The 20,529-nt window shown below is 51.7% G+C and overlaps 1 protein-coding gene across 1 annotated transcript in view; it reads left to right on the top strand.

The window, feature by feature from the left end:
* Positions 1-20,529, top strand: part of CAMTA1 (calmodulin binding transcription activator 1) — a 586,497-nt gene that overhangs the window by 106,796 nt on the left and 459,172 nt on the right. The gene's annotated exons all lie outside the window — the stretch shown is intronic.

Below are 20,529 nucleotides of genomic sequence, written 5' to 3'. Positions count from 1 at the left end.
GGCGGGCTGCAAAATTTAGCAACCCCGGTGACTTATTTCTCCTCCCCTGGGAAATGAGCAACCTTCCCCGGAAGCTGGGACAGGCAGGCTCACGATGGAGCTAAAGCACTTCCTTCCCAGGAATCCTGTGTGACCGGGTGGAAGGAGGCTGGAAAAGCTATTAATTAATTAATTAATTAATTAATTAATTAGATGTATAAAGATAGCACCTTAACACTGAAGCACTAAAGGTCTAGTAATAGGATTTTCTTATAATGAGCACTAAATGCTTTTTGGCTAATAAGCCACAGTAAAACAGTCAAGTAGAGGGAAGGTCTGGAAGGAAAGAGAAGAAAAGTAAGACCTGAGCTTCAAAAAGGTCCAGGTGACACTGAGAGACCCCACCCTCCTGCCCTCAGCTTTCGGGAGCCCCTCCCTCTGTTCTGGACCTGTTGCCCCCAGGAGACACCAAGGCAGGGTTCCTCTGCTCTTTCTTTTCTTTTTTTAAAATTGTTGTTCTATTACGGTTGTCCCCATTTCCCCCCGTTGCTCTCCCCTGCCCCACACCACCTCCCCAGCTTCCCCGTCAGTCCCCAGGGGTGGCTCATTTATACTTGTTCTTAAACTGGGCCCTTCCCCTTCTCTCCCCTGTGATCCCTCTCTCCCCGCCCCTCTGGTCCCTGTCTGTTCCTCCTTTCCATGCCTCTTGTTCTATTTTGCTCATTTGTTTCTTTTGTTGATTAGATTCCACTTATAGGTGAGGTCATACGGTATTTTTCTTTTGCTGCCTGGCTTATTTCACTTAGCATAATGCTCTCTAGTTCCATACTGATGCGAAGGGTAGGAGCTCTTTTCTTTTTTCTTTTCTCCCCTCCCCTCCCCTCCCCTCCCCTCCCCTCCCCTCCCCTCCCCTCCCCTCCCCTCCCCTCCCCTCCCCTCCCCTCCCCTCCCCTCCCCTCCCTCCCCTCCCCTCCCCTCCCCTCCCCTCCCCTCCCCTCCCCTCCCCTCCCCTCCCCTCCCTCCCTTCTCTCCTCTCTTTTCTCTTTTCTTTCTTTCTGCTGCGTGGTATTTGCTCTGCTCTGTCTTACTGTGACCCCTTCACAGAGCTCCAAGAATGCCAGGGTGTGATGGTTCACTCTCTGTGGACCATTCCGCAAGTCTGAGTCCCGCTCCTGGACACATGCATGTCAGATTATCTCAAATGTGTCATCTTTCCTCTTCCTAAGGAGGAAGTAGGGAAGCCCTCCCTCCCACCCAGGACCACTGCCGACTTCACTGCTTCTCACTTTAAAGACTCCCAACTCACGCCTCTACTTCTTCTCGGCCTCTCTTTCTTTGGTCCCCTGAATGGGATTAGTCACCAGCTCTGCCAGTGTACAGATGAATCCACATTTTTACTCCTGTGTCCCCCGGGCTTGGCCCTTACCCTTCACATCAGGCCGAGCATCAGAGCAGTGCCCCATTGCACTTCTCTCTCCTGGCTGGACGCCCTCTCCCCAACGTTGTGCCACTTGCAAATCTTGCAGATGTCCTGTGAGATCAAATCCACACTCTGGTGTTGAAGTCAAGGTCATTATTTTGCCTGGGCCTACCTTCCTCAATGCTTTTCTGGGACTCCCCTCAAAGTGCCTGCTCCAGTTAGGGGGCCGCTTACTGCCCTCCAGACACACCTTCTGTGTCCCCTGCTTTTGTCTTCACTCGACCATTGACTTCCCCTTGAATCCGTCTGTCCAGCCTAGTCTGCCTGTCCTTGGATCCCCCTCTTCCTGGGTGTCCTCCACAAACATGCCCACTCCTAAGGAGCCCTTCACATTCACCTTGTCTTCCATCGCTGGACAGTGTGGCTGTGCTGGTGTGTAAGTCTTGCCTCCCCAGTGAGATGGCCAGCTCCCCTGCTGTGGGTCCTGCTGTCTTTTTTGCTTCTGAATGGCTGTGTACAGAGGGACAGGAGCCTTGATGGGGGTTGGGCATGGGGCGCTGTGCAGACTCCTGGCCAAGTGGCAGGTGACGGCAGCAGAGACCAGCAGAGGATCGGGGCAGTGGTGCCCATGTGCGGGCAGGTGTCTCACCCAGAAGCCAACCTGATCTGGCTCCAGGATGATTCCTATGCAGTGGTGTTGTTTTGGCTAGCCCCTCTGTAAGTGACATCTGGGGTGACCCGTTGGCCATCTCTGGGGCATCTGCTCCTTGGGAAAGTTTCAACACTTTTCTAAGGAAGCCCTTATTCCTGGGGAGGCAGCTGGAGGGGTCAGAACAGAATCGCATAAGTCTTAAGGAGATCCCGTTTGGATGATTAAGACGTCTCCCAAACTAAAAGGGAGTGGCGTTCTGACACATGCCGCAGCGCGATGAGCTCTAAGGACGTGGTGCTCCGTGAAGCACGCTGGCAGCCAGAGGACAGTGTGGTCCAATGGTGCAGATGGGAGGGCCTGGGAGATGCAGAGGTCTTGGAGACAGAGCAGAATGCAGAGTGCCGGGGGCGGCGAAGGGGGACATGGGAGCGAATGGTTAATGTGGGCAGAGTCTCAGTTTGGGAAGATGAGCAGATCTGGGGACGATGGCGGGGACGGCTGCACTGCACTGTGAATGTACCTAGTGCCACTGAACTGAATCCTTAAAGGCGGTTGAAATGGAAAATTTTATGTTGTGTATATTTTACAACACTTAGAAAAAAGACTCCCAGAGCTGCTTTTGTAGGTCTTTCTGTGCCCCGTTGGCACAGGTGGGCAGAGGTGGGGAGTGGGAATGGGCTCAGTGTGTGTGGGGGGCAGGCGAGGAGGGTGCTGTTGAGAACAGAGTTTAGAAGGGCAGCCTTGTGCCTAGATCATTTCAGGGACTCTGTTCTTTGGAACCGCGAAAGAAAAATAAACTAGGTCAGCAATCATCTCAATGCGGTGACCTTTGCATTATGCTGAATTGGGGAACTGCTCTCAAATTAACATAACGATGTGTCATGTTACATCCAGTTCAGCATTTGCCTAATGTATTGAGCAAATCCTTGACGAAGTCTCAACTATCATCATTAACTAAAGAGCCAGTGTAGTGTGAGGAGAGTTCACTGGGGGGGTCTGCTGACTCAGGACTCAGGAGGAGCCCCAGCCTGCCTGGGACCCTCCCCACCCCAAGGCTTGTGCCACAGGGGTCCCGTGGTTTCTGGATGAGGCGGGAATTAGCTGTGACCTGGATCCTGAGAGCGTCTGGTGTCTCCACAGCGGTGGGGAAATCCCTAGCCTCCTTGCAGAAGTGGGTCTGTCCCAGATTCTAGGTCATTATCCGGAATTGCAGACTGCAGAGGAGGCAAAGCAGCCAGGGCTGGCAGAGGCCACCTCCCCAAGTCCCCACCGTGCACGGGAGGGGCTGAGGCGGGGGCAGTGCATCTGGTACCCGGGTGGGTAGGGGGACTTTGTCACGCATACCTAGGTTCGTGTGTCCTCAGCTGTACTCAGCCGCTGGTTGAAATGGCACCGCCAGCTGTGCCAGCCTTCATCTCGCCCTGGGTGTCCTTGTGGGAGGAGGCTGATGGAGGGGAGGGGGTGTTTGTATCTTGTGACTCCCTGGGTTGGACAGCTGCCAAGCTGCCAGCTCCTGCCTCTACTTTTTTTTTGTTATATTTAAAACAGCCATGCCCATAGTTTAATAAGTTAAATGGCCATAAAGACTTGTAAGAGAAAACAGCATTCCTCTGCCCTACAGCTCAACCCTGTGTCCCAGGAGTGGCCACTTTCGGTTCTTTGAGTTCTGATATTGACCCCCAGATTTCTTAGTGTGTTTATTCTGCTACTACTTGATTTTTCCATTTTAGATGTTATCTTGTGACTTCCTCGTATGCTCAGTGAGGCTTTAGTCCTGCTCTGCTCTCTCCTCCATTTTCCTTATGACAGAAGCGCTTGTTAGTGGAATAGCCGGCGTTGGGCAGTTCTGACATCCGGTATCTCTAGATGCTGACATCTGGGATGCCACTTGGGTTCTCCATAGAGGGATCTGTCATCATGCTGCCTGGTGGCTGGGGCTGGCTTAGTTGCTCATGTTTGGGGAACCAGGCAGGGGAGAGGCTTGGAATTTCCCCATAAATTACTTCACTCTCTTGGTATGTGTGAGTGTTTCTTATCTCTCCTCTGTGGTCTGCAGGTCCGGAGTCTTTTGGGCTTTCTCCCCAGAGGATAAACGTGTCTCCCGAGGCCAGGCGGTAGTCCGGTTGCTCAGGTCCATGTCGGGCAGGAGTGTCTGGTGTTCCCCACATAGGTCTGCAGCCTCTTCCTGCCTCCCACCCCATGCCTCACCCACCTCTGCCTTTTCTGGCATCCGAGTCTTTCTGAGGTTCTGCAGGTGAATTGGCTTTTTCCTGGTGTCCCCTCTGGGCACATGGGTTTGAGCTTCTTCCACTTGGCTACGTCTGCTTCCCAGCTCTCTGGGATGTGTCCACACCTTTGACCCATGCTCATCTCTGTCCTTCGTATTCTGTCCCTGTGGGCTCAGCCCTGCTTTCGTCCCTTTACTGTCGCTGGATCAGAGGTGCGACGCTCAGTCCTCCTCGTCACCTGGCCCTGCTGCTGCACTGGCTCTCCTCTCGCTGTCTCATCCTCTCACACGCATTCTCAGTCTGACTTCCATTTTAGTCGCTTGCTTTTTCCTCCTTTTTTGGGCGGGGGAGAAATGCCTCATAATATGGTTTTGAGGTTTCTAAATGCACCACTGCTCAGGGCCCAGGAAACCTTGCTGCTGAGACACGCATGCTCCCTGTGTGCGAGGGTGCAGCCCCAGAGGCCTGCAGCCCAGCTGACAGTGCAGCCCACGCATCTGCTTCCCCACCTGCTTCGAGCACTGCCTTCGGTTCAGAGCCCCTTGCGATGTTGGCCCAGCGGCTCGGCCGCTCCCTGGGCAGAGTTTCAGGGTCCGGGGGGTTGCCAGGGCCATCCAGTGTGCTGTGCATGCCACCTGACGATGGCTCCTCTGTGCTCTTTATGTCAGTGAAGGTGTCCCTGTTGGATGGTACAAAAGTCCCGTGTGGCTGCGTGCTTCTGATCAGGGCACCTGTGATGCATGGGGTGCTGCTGGGGTGCCCCGATTAGAGATTCTTCCCCCAGGGTGGCATCTGCTGGTATCTCTAAGCACAGCCCGGCAGGGGCGACGATTACTGAGAATGAAATGGCTCGCTGGCACTGTGCTCACACAGATCGATAGGCATTTGCATAGCCTGCCCGTCAGCATTCATGGGTTGTGGGCTTGTTTTGTTTCTGTTGCCTGTGAATTTATTCGTAGCATCCTCACTCCCCTATCCTGGGTTTGGAAAATTAGGACTGTTACTTCTGTAATGGGCTGGACTGGCATCTGTGGTATTTTCTCTGAATCAATGCTGATCTAATTAATTGTTACTGGCTACAGGGAAGGCAGCTGCCCGAGTGCCCAGCAGCATGAAAGGTGGGGGGCCATGTTCTCAAGGCAGACCCTTTGTACAATTCATAATTTTCTGTGCAGTGAGTCATTGCCAAGTCCACTGGGTGTTCTGTGCTGCGCTCAGTCTGGCCAGGAGGTATGACTGTCTGTGCTATTCTTAGGTTCTCCACAGTCCTTCATCGGGGGGTTTTAAAGAAATTCAAAACACATATACAAATACAGAGTACACGTGTATAGACACACACATATGCACAGGCACATGCAGGTGCAAGTGTATATGCACACATGCAACACACATGCACACACTTAGACATGCACATAGGCATTGTGTGTATATGCAGACACAAGTGCATAGACACATGTGCACACAACACCCCAATAGACTCAGGCACACACAGACATGTGTAGAAACACATGTATAGATGTAAACCACACACATAGGTCATATACCATACATGTACGACATAGAACACATGATGCACATGCACACGTACAGATAACATATGCAAATATACATGTGCACACATGACACATTGTCTTCAGTTGTGGTTTTCTTTTGTAAGGAAAACATTTCTGAGAACAATTTCCTTCTTTTTATTCAATGACTTAATAAGATGGAACATTGAAACATTTTGGGTAGAGGAAAATTACTCCTGAAAAGGGAAATCAGTTCTTCTGTGCTGGCTGCCCTGACCTCACCTGGCAGGGAACTCACTGTTGATTGAGCTGTTTAGTTAGAGGTGACTCTGGGAGCAGAGGGAGCCCAGGTCCAGGCTGGGCAGCCATGGGTGGGGGCGGGTCCTGGCGATGCTGAGGGTGGGGTGATTTGCCAAGCCCCTCCAGGCTGGCCACTGTGTGATTCCCATTGCTGCCCTGATGAAGTTGGCAGGAGTTCAGGACGAGGTTTATTTTTCTTGTTGGCAATTCTTGAAGCCCAGGACCTTTTGACTGCAGCAGAAATGGATTTCTATGTACAAGGGCAGCTGGTGCCCGAGCCGAGGTGTCGGGAGATCACACCATTGCCAGGGTTCAGGGGAAAGTAATGAAATTCAGGAGAGAACAAACCTCATGCGCAGTGATGGGGGAGCGAAAGCAGGCCAGGCACGTCCCCAGGAGCTGAGCCCGCCCTGTGAGATGTGCCGGTTCCATGTGCTTCCACAGGCACAGACCTGCGACCTCCAGGGTCCTGTGCTCCTGAGATCAACTCAGCCCACCAACTCGGAGACATGCTGTCCCTCTGACCTGGGTGGACAGTGCTCTGTTTGGGGAAGGGGTGTGGTCTTCTCCAGGGGTTACTTGTGAGCCCTCTACTTTTGGACAGATGATACCAAATGATCACCTCATGTTGTTGTTGGCCTGCTTCCAGTCATCTGTTAATTTAGCGAATACTTTTTAGTTGCTCAGGGTGTGCTAGGTGCCATGCTAGGCTTTGGGGATGTGGCAGAGAACGAGACAGGTACTTTATAATAATGGCGACTTTGAGGAGTGCCACAGGACAAGTGCCGTCAGAGGCTACCCCACGGGTGGGGGTGGGCAGGAGGGGCTGTGACGGGCAGGCTGCCTTCCCTAGAGGCTGAGCTTTGGGCAGAGAACCAACGGTTGAATGTGTGTGTACATGTGTTTGAGTGTGCATGTGTGAGTGTGTGAATGTGTGCATGTGTATGAGAATAGGTGAGTGCATGAATGTGCATGTTAGTGTGCTTGTATGTGAGCGCAAAAATGTGTGCATGTGTATGCATGAGCGTGTGCATACAAGTGTGTATATGTATGTGTGTGTGTATGTGCATGAGTACATATATGTGAAGATGTGCATGTGTGATTATGTGTATGAGTGTGTGAGACTATGAGCACGGGTGCGTGAGAGTGTGAGCGTGTATGCGAGCGTGTGTGTTGAGGGTTTCATGAATGGGCATGTTGTGAAGGGAAGTACCTGATGCCTGGCTGTGCAGTGGTAACCTGCAGATCCAAGGTAGGAAGGTGTTAGGGGAGTGTGAGACTAGACAGTGAGGCCTGCAGCTGCAGATGGTGAGGCCGGGGAGCTGGAGAAGCCAGCGGGGCTGAGGGGAGCTGGGGCTGGGTGGAACAGGCTCAGACTCCCAGTAGAGGGTTTTGCCCTCCCAGCAGGGCAATTAAGCGAGTGGATAGGATGAACAGGTTGGTCTCAGTTGCTCTGGACCGGAGGGACGTGAACGGAAGTCCAGAGAAACCAGGGAGGCATGTTGACGTGCTGCTGCAGATGCCTGTTTTGGTGATGGGAAGCCTGAGGCACTGTCTGAGGGTACCCATGCCCTGTCAGCTGCTCCCCCTCAGGAGACAAAGTAGAGCTGACCTACCCAGTGTGGAGAGTCAGAGGACGCTCAGTAAGCCGGGCAGCCCTGGAGGAACTGGGCGTTCGCAGCTCAGAGCTCTGGTTCTCCTAGAATGTCACTTGCTTAGCATTTGGCCGGTGTCGCACCCCACCCGTCCGTCTGTCTTTTTGCATTCTGTGCTCATCCTTCTCTCTCCTTCTGCGGCTCAGTCCCTCCTCCTCAGTCGGGGTCCTGACTGCGGCCCTGCGGGATGGCGTGGTCTCTAGAGAGAGGGGCCGTGCAGGCTGTGAGAGAGCTCCGCATCGCGGGTCCATCTCTGCGTGAGAAAAACACTGACGACGGTGCGGATGGTGATAGGTGGCAGAGAGGGTGATGGGGGAAATCTTCTCTCAAAGTAATCGCCACACTTGGAGGTTTTTTTTGGCTGTGGTACAGAAGGTGAGAAAAAAAAAAACTCTCCCTTCACTTTCTGAGAAAGTGTTTTGTTCTTCTTGTAGAGAAATTCCGTGCCTGCTTCCCATCAGCGTACGTCCAGAGTTATCCATAGTTATGCCATTTCTCTGGTGCCTAATTTCCTGGCCCAGTGCCAGCAGGCCTGCAAGGATACGTAAGAGTTGTGCAGTTTATTAATTTTGCATTAAGTAATTAATAGTAAAGTTAATTGATGAATTATTCAATTTTCAGGTAAAACGGGGTGATAAATATTCATAACTTATTTTATTAAGGGAATTTCCATTTGCTATGTCATTAAATCTAGATTAACGAAGGCTGATTTTCAATGAAGATTGAAAACAATTGTGCTTTGGAATTAATTTACTAAGTTAAGGTCATTGCTTTGTAAGTTTACCCCCCTGCCAGAAAGTTAGGGCTTCATCATCTGGCTAAGTATCTGAATTCACAGAAGTAACATTGCTGTTAGCCCAGGAAAATTCCACGAGTCTGCTGGGGGTTTCTGCGTGACATCCCCACTTCCCTGCAGGCACTGAGGTGAGCGTGGTGAGGCTGCTGCAGGGAGGCAGCAGATCAGGGCCTTTTGCAGCGAGCTTCTGCCTGTGGCTCTGAGCTCTTTGTTGTTTATTCAGAAGTCACAGCAGAATTTCATATTAGTCCAAACCAAATGTGATGAAGATGTACGTCCTGGTAAAAGAATAGTGAATGCATGCGCCTCAAAGTCAACTTTAAAATAACTTTGGGCTTTCCCAAAGATTTTCAGGAGACCTGTGTTGTGTTTTCCTATCTATTAATGCTATCAGCCAAGGATTAACAGTAGAGTCCATTTTTATTTGCATTTTTTCTAGCTATCTGATTTCTTTTAGATCTGGTTTAAATTAATTGGTAAAACTGCTTAGAGCAGCGATCCATAGACTAGTACTGAGGTTTCTTAGTGACTCATAGGCTGTTGATGACTGCAAAGATCCTTCAAATCTGGGGTCTCTATCCTCATAAGAGCCCTGCACAGTGGGCAAGGTATTGGGTACTGAGGCATAAAAAGAGAGAAGAGGAGCAGGAGGAGGAGGAGGAGGAAGAGGAGCAGGAGGGAGAGGAGGAACAGGAGGGGGAGGAGCAGCAGGAGGAGCAGGAGAAGGAGGAGGAGCAGGAGGAGGAGGAGCTGGAGGAATTGGAGGAGGAGGATCAGGAGGGGGGAGCAGCAGGAACAAGAGGAGGAGGATCCAGGAGGAGGAAGAGACAGAGAGCCTCACGTCAAGCAGCCCCTTTTTCCCCTGTCCAGCCACTTCCCTCAGCTCAGAGCTGAAGAAACTGAGTCTTCGAAAACGTTACCTGCCCTAAGTCCACTCAGCTAATTAGCCTCAGAAGTTGGGACTAGAGCCCAGATCTTTCTGATTCCATTTGAGTGCTTTTTTCAACTTCAGTATCCTAGTGCTTTAAAATAATTTTTGAACCACCCCAAGTAGTGGGGCCCTTGGGAGTATTTATAACCCAGTGGAACAGTTTTCTCTGCATCACCAAGTCTTCATTATAATTTTCTGGCGACGTTTTTGCTCTGAAGAAGTTGATCCTTTGGTGAGCCTTCATCTTAGAGGGGAGCATCTGATGCTGAGTCTCATGAACCTGCTTTCCTAAAATTATCCCGAATTGGCACGGAAGATGGCTTCCAATGGGCAGATGGCTTAATACCTTGACTCTGGTTGTGACTGAGGGAGGCACCCGGGTTCTCTCTGGTGTGAGATTGTGATCTTGTTAACTTGGAGAGTAAGACACTGTCACTGCTGCAAGGACCGAAGTGTTGCCTCAGGCGAGGTGGTGTGGAAACTACCAGGGGCAGCCTGTGTCATCAGGGATGTCCCGTGACAGGTAGGGCAAGGAGAGGTGGCGTCGAAATGCAATTCCATAATGCCTAGTCATTGTCAACGAGCCTTTATTGAGTGCCCGCTGCGCGCGTGGGTTTGTACCAGGCACTGTGCGGTTACAAGGGCAGTGGAAAACATGGCCTGTAATCCAATTGGAGAGACGAGTCTCGCATATCTGAGATAACCTGGGAGTAATTCCCAGACAGCACACACCGAAGAGCCTGGGGTGTGTGTGTGTGTGTGTGTGTGTGCGCGCGCGTGTGTGTGTGCACACACAGAGGATGTAGGAGGAATGCAAAAGAGGGCCAAGATCAATTGATTTCATTGAGAGAAACAGCACAGCAGCATTGGTAAGGGTGAGTTTCAATCAGAAAACCATGACCTTCAGTGGGGGATGGTGGTCCCTGATGAGGGACAGGAGGGACCACACTCTCACTTTTCTCATCCTGAAACCACAGGGGGAGCAGATTAATCAGTGGCTTTGGCATAGATGACCTGGGGGCACCAGAGGCCATGGACTGTGCAATGATGGCATGAAAGCCACGTTGGGAGGAGGGGCGGGCTGGAGGTCTTCATGTGCGTTCGGTCTTCTGCGCCTCGCTGAGGCCAAGTGCAGAGGCACAGCTGCTGGAGATGCCGGAGAGCTGCTCTCGAGGCAGGACCAGCCTGAATGGCCAGCAGGGGGCTCGAGGGCCTCCCCACGCTGGGCTCCGGACCCTGGCTTTCTGATTTGAAAGCCTCTGTCTGTCCCTCTGCACTCGCATAGCACAGAGGGCCATGGGAAGAGCTCTTTGCAAGGTCATGGTCGTCCTGATGGGCTACTGGGATTGTCCTGACTTTGGTCTGCACGTGTCCCCCAACCCCTCTAGGACATTTGGCATGTCTGGAGATGCTTTTTGGCAGTCACAGTGGGCGGGGATATGCTTTTGCCCTCTAGTGACCATCAGTGCTGGCAAACATCCTGCAGGGCACAGGACAGCATTTCACCTTGGAGAGTCATCTGGCCCCTAACATCAGAGTGCTGGGGCTGAGAAACCCTGCCGCCAAGGAGGAGAATTCATGCTGGAGAGCAGTGTGGTCATGAGGCAGACTTGACATTCCACTCTCAGTCCTACCACTTATTAGCAGCCAATCACCTACCCTCCATGCCTCAGTTTCCTCATCCGTGTAATGGGAATTATAATGGCACCCATCATTGTGAGGAGCACATGAGCGACTTATACTGAGCACTTAAGACACAGTGTTATTGGTGAATTTCCTGGGGTTGTCTAGCCAGGAATCCATTCAGAGCAGCAGCCCCAGATGGCCGGGGCCCTGGCCATACAGCTCAACTGTGTTCCACTCTTGTTTCTGTGGTTGTGCAGGATGGTGGTCTCATGTCATCCTCAACTACCAGAAACGATTCAGCGATTCTTGGGAAAAGCAAGTTTCAGAGAGGAGAGAGCAGAGAGAATGAAGGGAGGACTCGTCAGATCATCCAGCAGAGAAGAGCACTAATTACAAGGTGGTTGTCAAGAGAGTCAGGAGTTGCACGGGAGGCCAAGCTCAGAGCCCCTGTGAATAAATGAACTCTCTCATTTACCCATGCAACACATACTTATTGATCACCATGCTAGTTAGTTATTGCCGTGTAACAAATTACCTCAAAACTCAGCGGCAAAAAGGAACAAATATTTGTTATCGTGCCAATCTATTGCACCCAAATATTCTTCGGGTCAGGATCTGGGACAGCTTAATTGGATGCCTCCACCCCAAGGTCTCTCACGAACTGCACCCAGAGGTCAGCTGGGGCTGCAGCCTCCTCTGATGACTGTAGTGAGGCGCGGCTCATCCCAGGCTTCCTCGTGGTGCTGTCGCAGGGCTGGGTTCCTCCCTCCCCGTTGGCCAGAGGTTCCCATGGCAGCTTTCTTCATCAGAGCGGGTGGGCAAGAGAGGAGGGGAGGCTGAGCAAGACTGAGCCCGAGTCTCTTTGGAATCTAATTTCTAAGTGACATCCTGTCATTTTGCTGAAATCTGTGTCTCAGAAGATGGCTGTGTGGTCCAGCTCATAGCAAGGTGAGGGGATCACACAGGGGCATGAACCCCAGAGCAGAGATCACTGGAGGCTCCCTTAGACGCTGCCTGCTGCTGGAATGTATTACATGGAGGCTGGAACAAAGGCTGGGTGTGACTGACTACAGCATTGACACTCACTTTCTCTGTGACTGTGGGCATAGTGCTTTTGCCTCTCTAAGACTCAATTTTCTTCCCTTAAAATGGTAGCTGAACTGGATTCAGGGAGGGAAGACATGCATGGTCCATCACTGCCCAGGGCAGCGTCACTAAGCCTGACGTGGTTTCCCTGCGGGCTGGATGCAGCCCAGAAACCTCGCTAACACACAACGCTGGTTTCTGATGGCCACTGCTGCTTTTGTTGACATCCACCTGCCCTCTCTATAAAGGGACAGTTCATGGTTATGGCACCTCAGGCAGCCTATCGAATGTTACAGTAAAGGAAGATGGACTGTCCTCCTGTTGGCCAGGAGCCCGTGGGGCCTGAAGCTCAGAGGGGGGTTGCCTTGACCTGGCCTTCCATTGAGCTTTTGTCTGGTTCCTCCTGGTGGCAGATTTGACTCCAGTGACTCGCCTGCTTATGGCAACTGGAAAAGGGAGCACAGATCATTCTGGAAATGAGCTCCAGGGGCCTGAGGTATTTCTGCATTCAGTGCATCTGACTTGCAAGTGATTCATTCTGTTCCTTCCTGGAACGTGCTCCAGGGCTCCAGGTGTTGGCTTAATTTGCTTCCGAGGTCTCCATAGCACCGGTTCATTGCTTCCAGTAGCTGCTGGGGGGTTCTGTCACCAGGAGGAGAGCACATTTTCTAGGCTATGTAACCCTTTATCCAACCCATTAGACTTTTCAGCAACCCAGCAACCCCCCGCCCCCTTAAAGTTTCTTTTCCTGAAGGGATGGAATGTTCAGAGGCAGTTTAATAGACATCGATTTACAATGATTTTTAGCCACTGTGCTTCAGGAGAGTTGAGAAGCCAGTAATTAATCCTTTCTACAGCTCATCCCTTTAGTTTTAAAATGACCTAGTAGCTGAATCGCTCATGCAGGCCGGGCCAGCCCGACCCAGTTCAGCTCCTTGCCTTCTGCTGCTTCATTCAGATAAGTCTGCTATGAATTATTCAGGCCCTCTGCTGGGGCGAGTGGGTCCCCTTGTTGTAATATCTAATCAGCAACCTGGGAGGCCCGCGTCATTTTTACAGACAGCTGCTGCTGACCTTGGGCAGATGAATGGTGTTCTTTGGAAAAGGGTCAGATTCTGCCTTTTCAAGGAGGTTGGTTTGTCCTCTGGTCCCAGAGGGACAGCACTGACCCTCAGGCTTACGCAGGCTCCCTTCAGGTTGGTTCTATCCCTGTGGCAGCAGAAAGTGGCCCCAAGTCCCTCCCAGTTTAGGGACTCCGGTACAGCTGTTTTCCCCCACTTACCCTCCTCTTACTGCCTCTGTAACCAGTCACCACAAGTGTAGTGGCGAGGGAGAGCACATACTTCTTATCTTCCAGTTCTGCCTGAAAGACGCGTGACACAGGCCTCACCGGGCTGCGACCATGGCGTCAGCAGGGCCGGTCCCTTCAGGAGGCTCCAGGGCAGAATCCATTTCTTGGCCTCCTCCAGCTGCCAGATGCACCTCGGCTCTTGGCCTCCTCCTCTACCGCAGGAGCCAGCAGCATGGCACCTCCCTGCCCTCCTCTCCTGCCTCCTTCTTCCGCTCTTAAAGATCCTCACAATTACATCGGGTCTGCCCGGAGAAACCAGGGCAACTGGCCTCTGTCTAGGTCAGCTCACGAGAACGTCGATTCCCCCTTGCCAGGTGACCTTACACATTTATAGCTTCCGAACAGTAGGATGTGGACATCTTTGGGGAACATTATTCTCATTTTTGCTCTGGCTCCATTGTTCCTGGTTTTATGGAAATTTCCGCCGAGAAGAGAACCTCTGAGAGCTCTGAGAGCAGGCAGTCTAGCGTAATTTTAAGTGTCGGCTTTGGGGACAGACATACCTCTGTCCACCGTGAGCTAAGAGAATGGTGTTGGACGCATGGCAGCAGATGACCAGTGGGTTTGCTGCTTCGTCGCCCTGAGCCGCAGTGTTTTTCCTGCTCAGCAGGCATGTGAATACCTGCCTTTCATGCCTTAGCAAAGATTAAGTGAGATAATATGTAGAAAAGCAATCTGCAGTAACAGGTGCTGTGATCGTCATGTGTCTGTCCCCAGCCTATGTGTGTGGGCATCGCTCTGTTGGGAGGTGGGCACTGTGTCTTATTAGTCACTTACCTGACCCTCCTGTAGGGGAGGATGTGCAGGGTTGCTCGGGGGCGTGCGAAGGACCAGGAGCCGGTGTCCTGGCTGTGGGACTGTGGCACAGGGCTATGGCTGCCGGTCCTCTCTGTTTGTCTCTCGAGTCTGGCTTCATTCAAACTCATATGACTCTTACTTTTGTGACATGGGACCATATGTCCATTAGAGGCATGGACAGACCTTTTTCTTTGTCTCTCTCAAGATCCCTGTGGATAATTTTAATCTCCATATCTGCATGCTCTCATATCCTCCGAGGGTTGGGCTGTGCCAGCTCATGTTTTCCTCACCATAACTGGGGGAGGTGGAGACTGTTGTCACCGTCTGACAGACAGAAGGTGACGACATGACAATCTGTCCCAGGCTCTGTGGTTGGTAAGTGGTGGAGCTGAACACTGACCCTAAGGGTTTCTGATCCAGATCGAGAGCCTTTCCTTTGGCTTCTAGCACATCCTCTCCTTGGACGTCCGGCAGACAGTGGCTGCTCTCGATAAGCTTTGGGGCCCTCCCTTCCTTCCCCCTCTTATTTCTGTCTCCCTGTGTGGCAGCACATTCTGGGGCCACCAGCCTCCTGTTTGTGCTTGTCCCTGGCACATGCAGGGCAGGGTGGCAGTCCTTGGAACTGAACTGCTCCCTCAGGCTCTGGGGCTCCGTGACACACCGCGTCTCGGGCCCTCGTGTGGCTGCTCATGGAGAGAGCAGGATGTGGTTCTAAAGTCCAGGCGCCATTTCCTCTGCTTTCCGGGGCTCGCTTCTTTGGCGGGTGGTGTGCTGGGTTTGGGACTCTCCGTTTTCTCTGGCCGCCTGTGGAATGTGTCGGTTCACAGTCCTTGTCCTTGTCCCTTTGCACCATCAGTGGGAGCTTTCCTTGGTAGCCTCGTGTCCCCCTTTTGGGTACCCTGACCTTCTCTCTTCTGGTTCTTCCATTGGACTCCTGGTTCATCCAGGAAAGTGTAGCATCAGCAAGAGAAGCAGCAACTTTCTGAAATGCGATGTGTGCAGATAAATTATTCAGTGACACTCAGTCTAACTTTATTAAGGCCAGAATCATCCCTTTCTGTCAGAAAACACAGACAGGGCAGGTTCAGCGGGAGGCCTTGGGACCTGATGGCTGCTGGGGCCTGAGGACTGTGGCTGGCCCTGGCCGAGCCCCGGCATGCACATGCTCACTCTGCCTCCCAGATGAGCCTCTGCGGCCCCTTCAGCCAGGCCGGGCTGCTGGGAGAGAGGAGTGAGGCGCAGCTCCAGAGGTGGGAGGGTCCTGACGCCGCTCCCTTGTTCGAAGTCGGACTGGGGGCTGGAGTGTCTTCAGGTCAGAGCACCTGGGAGTGCAGAGGGGAAGGAGGGTCTCAGGCGAAGCCTCCCACCACAGGGAGACCAGGTGGCACAGAGTATTCATGGTATTTAACATCATAATAAAGTTAAAGAGTTTGTGGCATTTTAAATGATTTCCAGATTAATTTATATTCCAACATGATAATGAGGAAGTGGCTTTTGTCCAAGAGGTGAGATATGCAAAAATAACCTTTCGGTTTCTTGTAATTAACCTTTAATGATATTCTCTGGCTTTAGCAATAGACTTTATGCTTCAAAAATGTAACAGACAGAAGTCAGTGCTTCTTGCCTCTAAACGCCTGGCAACAGTAGTGAAGTCACACTGACGTAGGAGTTTCCACCTCTCAGTACTTTTGGTCTGAGGCAGGGGGCACATTAGGAAAATAACCACAGGAACCCTTGGCCTTGTGGCTGGGAGGACCTTTGTTCCGATCAGTACAGTACGGGAGGCACTGTTTCTGATTGTTTATTGCTTGTCCTCACTCCTTAGGGCTGGTTATGTGGCCATAACCAGCTGACCTGCCAGTGAAGGGACCTTTCCTGCATCCTCACTCCCCTTGACCGTTTGCGGTTTTTGATCCCACAAACGAGATCGATGCATTGCCCAAATTCTCTCTAATTGATCTGCGGAGAGCCTGACAGGTGCCCAGTGCCGTGGACGAGGCTCTTATCCACCCGCGGAGCTAAGGTCTGCTGGGGGCCGAATGTACCTGGACCACAGTGACAGAGGGGGCAGGGAGGGGCCGTGACGAAGGTGGGTGGGAGGTCAGAGGGAAGCATAGCAGAGGGAGTGATGAGCAGCCAGGGGAGGCATCCGCCTTCAGAGTTCCACTTCCCTTCGTCTTTTGTTCTTTGCCTTCAACTCCCGCGCCTTCACCAGCATCTTTAGGCAGGTACTTTCATGCTTGATCACTGACCCAGCTGCATGGAGACGTTAGTTAATTTTTAAAAATCATTGAAGATAGGTACTGACTGCCCTGGCTGGCGTAGCTCAGTGGATTGAGCTCGGGCCTGGGAACCAAAGGATTTCGGTTCAATTCCCAGTCAGGGCACATGCCTGGGTTACAGGCCAGTTCCCAGCAGGGGACAAATGAGAGGCAACCATACATTGATATTTCTCTCCCTCTCTCTTTCCTTTCCCCTCTAAAGATAAAAAAATAAAATCTTAAAAAAAAAGATAGGTACTGACCTACCAGTCTTTTGACTTGGGGCCAAGGATGTTTTGGTTTTCCCTGTGCAGTTGTGCTATTTGTGGGTGAGGTCCATAGTTTTTCACAGGTGACCTGGGAATGCTTACGATTTCTTCAAAGTGGAGGGGGAACCAGGGCAGTTGTGAAGCTGTCTGGGTACAGCACCCTTCTGGCCTTTGACGCCTCCATCAACACGTTGTGGTTGTGCCGGTCCTCTCTGACTCGGCAGCCTTCTTTCAGCAGCTTCACAGAAACAGCCATCTTTTCTTATTGTCATATTTCACTATTGTGTGTATTGTTTAGCTATATAATTTGAATAAAGAGTACAGCCAACACAAATAATTTTGGAAATACACACAGCTGACTTAAAAAAATGATTTTAGAGAGAGGAAGGGATTGAGAGAGAGAGAAGGGAGGAAGGGAGAGAGAAACTTCGATTTGTTGTCTCGCTTACCTATGCATTCATTGGTTAGTTCTTGTATGTGCTCTGACTGAGGGTCAAATCTACAACCTTGATATATTGTGATGGTGCTCTAACCAACTGAGCGACCCAGCTGGGCCCAGCACTGACATTTGATACACATGCAAACTCAGCTCACGGATCAGTAAATGCAGGGGTTCTGGGGTGTAGTTACCACCTGCCGTGAAAGTGCTGGGAGGTGTTCAGCATGGGAGGGTGCTGATCCGTAGTGTTTGCCGATTTCCGTGGCATAAACGCCACCGTGCAGATTTCAAGTTACCAGTGGTCCAACACCAACCAACTCAGACCCTCCTGAACGAGTGACAGCTGGCTGTCCTGAGGGGTGAGCGTGGACTCCAGCACTCGCTATCCGTCCATCTCTTTCTCTGCCGTCTTGGGCAGGCAGCAACCCAGGCATTGGGTTTTCCCCGAGGGGATGGAGGGGGTGGTTTATTTGACTCCTGGATGAAGGACAGACCAGTTGAGAGAGCTTTCACTGACCTCAGAAATCTGCATATCTTAGCCTTCATTGTCTTCACGCAGCATCTGGCTCCTCCTCCCGTGATGCTGCTTCCCGAAGCCAACACCACACCACCACCCTTCCTTTGTCACGTCCTCCGGGCCCTTCACTCTGTTTTCTGCTGTCAGGGATCCCTGCTGGGCCTGCCCTCCTCAGATGGCACTTGGAGGTTGTCTGGCTTCTCCTCTTCCTACAGGATTTCTCTGTTCTGTGTCCCAGCCCCTTAGGGTCCTACCAGGCAGTTGCCTGACTAGTTTAATCAGCATTTTCAGCCAAGGTGTTAGCTTAAAGAGCCTTCATGTACTTGTGTGTGTCCTGCCTAGGTGACAGGCTGACGCATTATGTGTTTTGGGTCCCAAGCCTCTGCTCAGACCCTCCCGTGCCCGTGATGGTCTCTGTTGATGGAGGCAACTGTCTCTGAGGGTGGGGAACCCACTTTGGAATCCCTGCACCACTCTTCCTGTCCCCCCGGGGGTACTGGCTGAAGCAGGGTCTCCTCGTTTGGGAGTAGTGGGGGTCAGAATTGGACTTTGGATTCTTGGCATCCCGCTTCGTCTGGGCTTTGATGCTTTTGATTCTCATCAAAAGGTGGTTCTGGAGTCAGAAATGTTTATGACTGTGTTTTCACACATTGTTTGAAATTTTTCATTGTGAAAAAAATGCATGCCCTGGTGTGTTAGATAAAAGGCCCTTCGCCCGCTTTGCAAACACGCACTGAACATCAGAAGTGGGGGTGCAGCTAGGCGGCCCCAGAACCGGCTGCGTGTTGGGCTGGGGCTGAGGCGAGAGACCTCGACTGAGGAACTCACATAATGGCGAGCTTGCTCTTCAGATGCCCTGAATACAGACCCGTTTGTATGAAAAGCTGTTTGTTGGAAGATGAGCTGACTTCGGAAGCTGATTTTTATGCTGAAGAGCAGAGTGTGGCGTGTGTAACGAACAGAGTTTATCTTTGTGTGGAATGAGAAATAACTTGCTAAGCCAGTAGCTTCTGTATTTCCCAGATTCCTGTGCAGCCTGCGCACAGCCTGGGGTGTGGAGCGCAGGAGATCGCCTTACTTCACAGAGCTCTTAGAGGACCCCTGATGTCGGTTCAATTTTCAGAAATTAAAGGATTAAATGCTTTCTGTCTTCTCTGAAGACCAGCTAGCACTTGATCTGTTTCATTACAATGACTCCTTTGGTGCAGTGTCCCCACAAAACCAATCAAGAGCCACCTCGGCACTGCCCAGGCCCTGCCTTTAGGTCCAGCTATCATCTAGGCTGGGACCCAGATGAAACCAGTAAGGTGTTGGAACAGCCTCTCAGAAGCAGGCATGCGTGAGCCCAAAGCATTCAATACAAGGAACACAAGCGCCCAGACCTCGTGGCTTCCCCACACCTCAACTCCTTTCCAGACCTGTGTGGTTCTTGGAGAGCCCGGTGGTTAAGAGAGGTGGCAGCATTGCCTCTGTTTCCTCCCTGCTGTGTCTGAGTTCTAGAGGGTGATGGTGGATGACGCCCTGATCCCACAACCTAGGGGGAAATGCTTATTATTGGCAAGAAATGCTGCTGTCCTTCAATTGTCCTGAGATCTGTCTTCTAGGGGTCTTCTGGGCTAATTGGTGGGTAGAGTGGGACACTTTCTGTAGCAGGAAGAAGGGAGCTAGGGAGAGGTCCCTGGGTGCTGCAGCAGACATTACTGAAATTCCGCCTTTGGGAATGGTGTCATTTGGCGTGGTAACACCCAGCAGTGACGAGAGACGGAGCTCCTGTTGAGTACTTGCAGGGTTTCCTTCCTGCTGCTCCGTGAGAACTGAGCCATCCAGAAGGGTGTGTGTGCCTTTCCCTCAGTTCCTTCAAGGCTGGTGTGTCGTAGCTAGCACCATTCTGATGCACAGGGCAGCTGCTAATTTCTTAGTTCTGCAGAAGCCTGCAGGCAGCAGGGCTTGCCCCCTTGGGGAGCCCTGGTGGCTAACAGCTGACTTAAAGAAGCTAAACCCTTTCATGCTTCGTCTCATTGAATCCTTACAGCCAGTCACCCCTTGACACAGGGGTGGTTACTGTCCCCATTTTACAGGTGGAGAAACTGAGGCTTAAAGATACTGAGTAACTTGCTTGAGATCACAGCTGGCAAACAGAAGGCCCGGAACACAGATCGGTCTGTTATCTGTTGCTGTGTAAGAAATTTAAGCTGCAGACTGAATGGCTTAAAAGAATACATCTGTCAGTTTCTGTGGTGCAAGAATCTAGGCTCACCTCTGTTGAGTCCTCAGATTCAAGGTTTCTCACGAGGCTGCCGCCCTGGAGTCGGCTGGGGCTACAGTCCCGTATGAAGGCCCAGCTGGGGTGCGGTCAGCTTGCAAGTTTATGTGCTTGTTTCAGGATTCACAGCCTTTAGTTCCTTGACACAGGGGCCCCTTGGATGTAGCTGCATGTTTCCTTAAAGCGTGTACATCAAAAAGGCAATAGAGAGTCTTCTAGCAAGACAGAGGTTACAGTGGCTTGCAAATCAGTCACGGAATGATGCCCCATTGCCCTTGCCATCCTGTCTTGGTTAGAGGAAGTGCACCCCTTCTCCACACACTCCAGGGAAGGGGAGTCCATTAGGGTGATCACTGGGAGGCAGGGTAACGGGGGCATCTTTTAGTCTGTCCACCACAGTCCAGGCCCTGCCAGCCCCTCTGTGCAGTGGAGAGCACCCGGCATGGT

Source organism: Artibeus jamaicensis, unplaced genomic scaffold (genome assembly GCF_021234435.1).
Source record: "Artibeus jamaicensis isolate MK-2021 breed Jamaican fruit bat unplaced genomic scaffold, CSHL_Jam_final scaffold_847, whole genome shotgun sequence".
In the NCBI taxonomy this organism is placed as follows: Eukaryota; Metazoa; Chordata; class Mammalia; order Chiroptera; family Phyllostomidae; genus Artibeus; species Artibeus jamaicensis.
The sequence above is the reverse complement of the archived record's forward strand: the minus strand, read 5'-3'. Positions and strand labels throughout refer to the sequence as shown.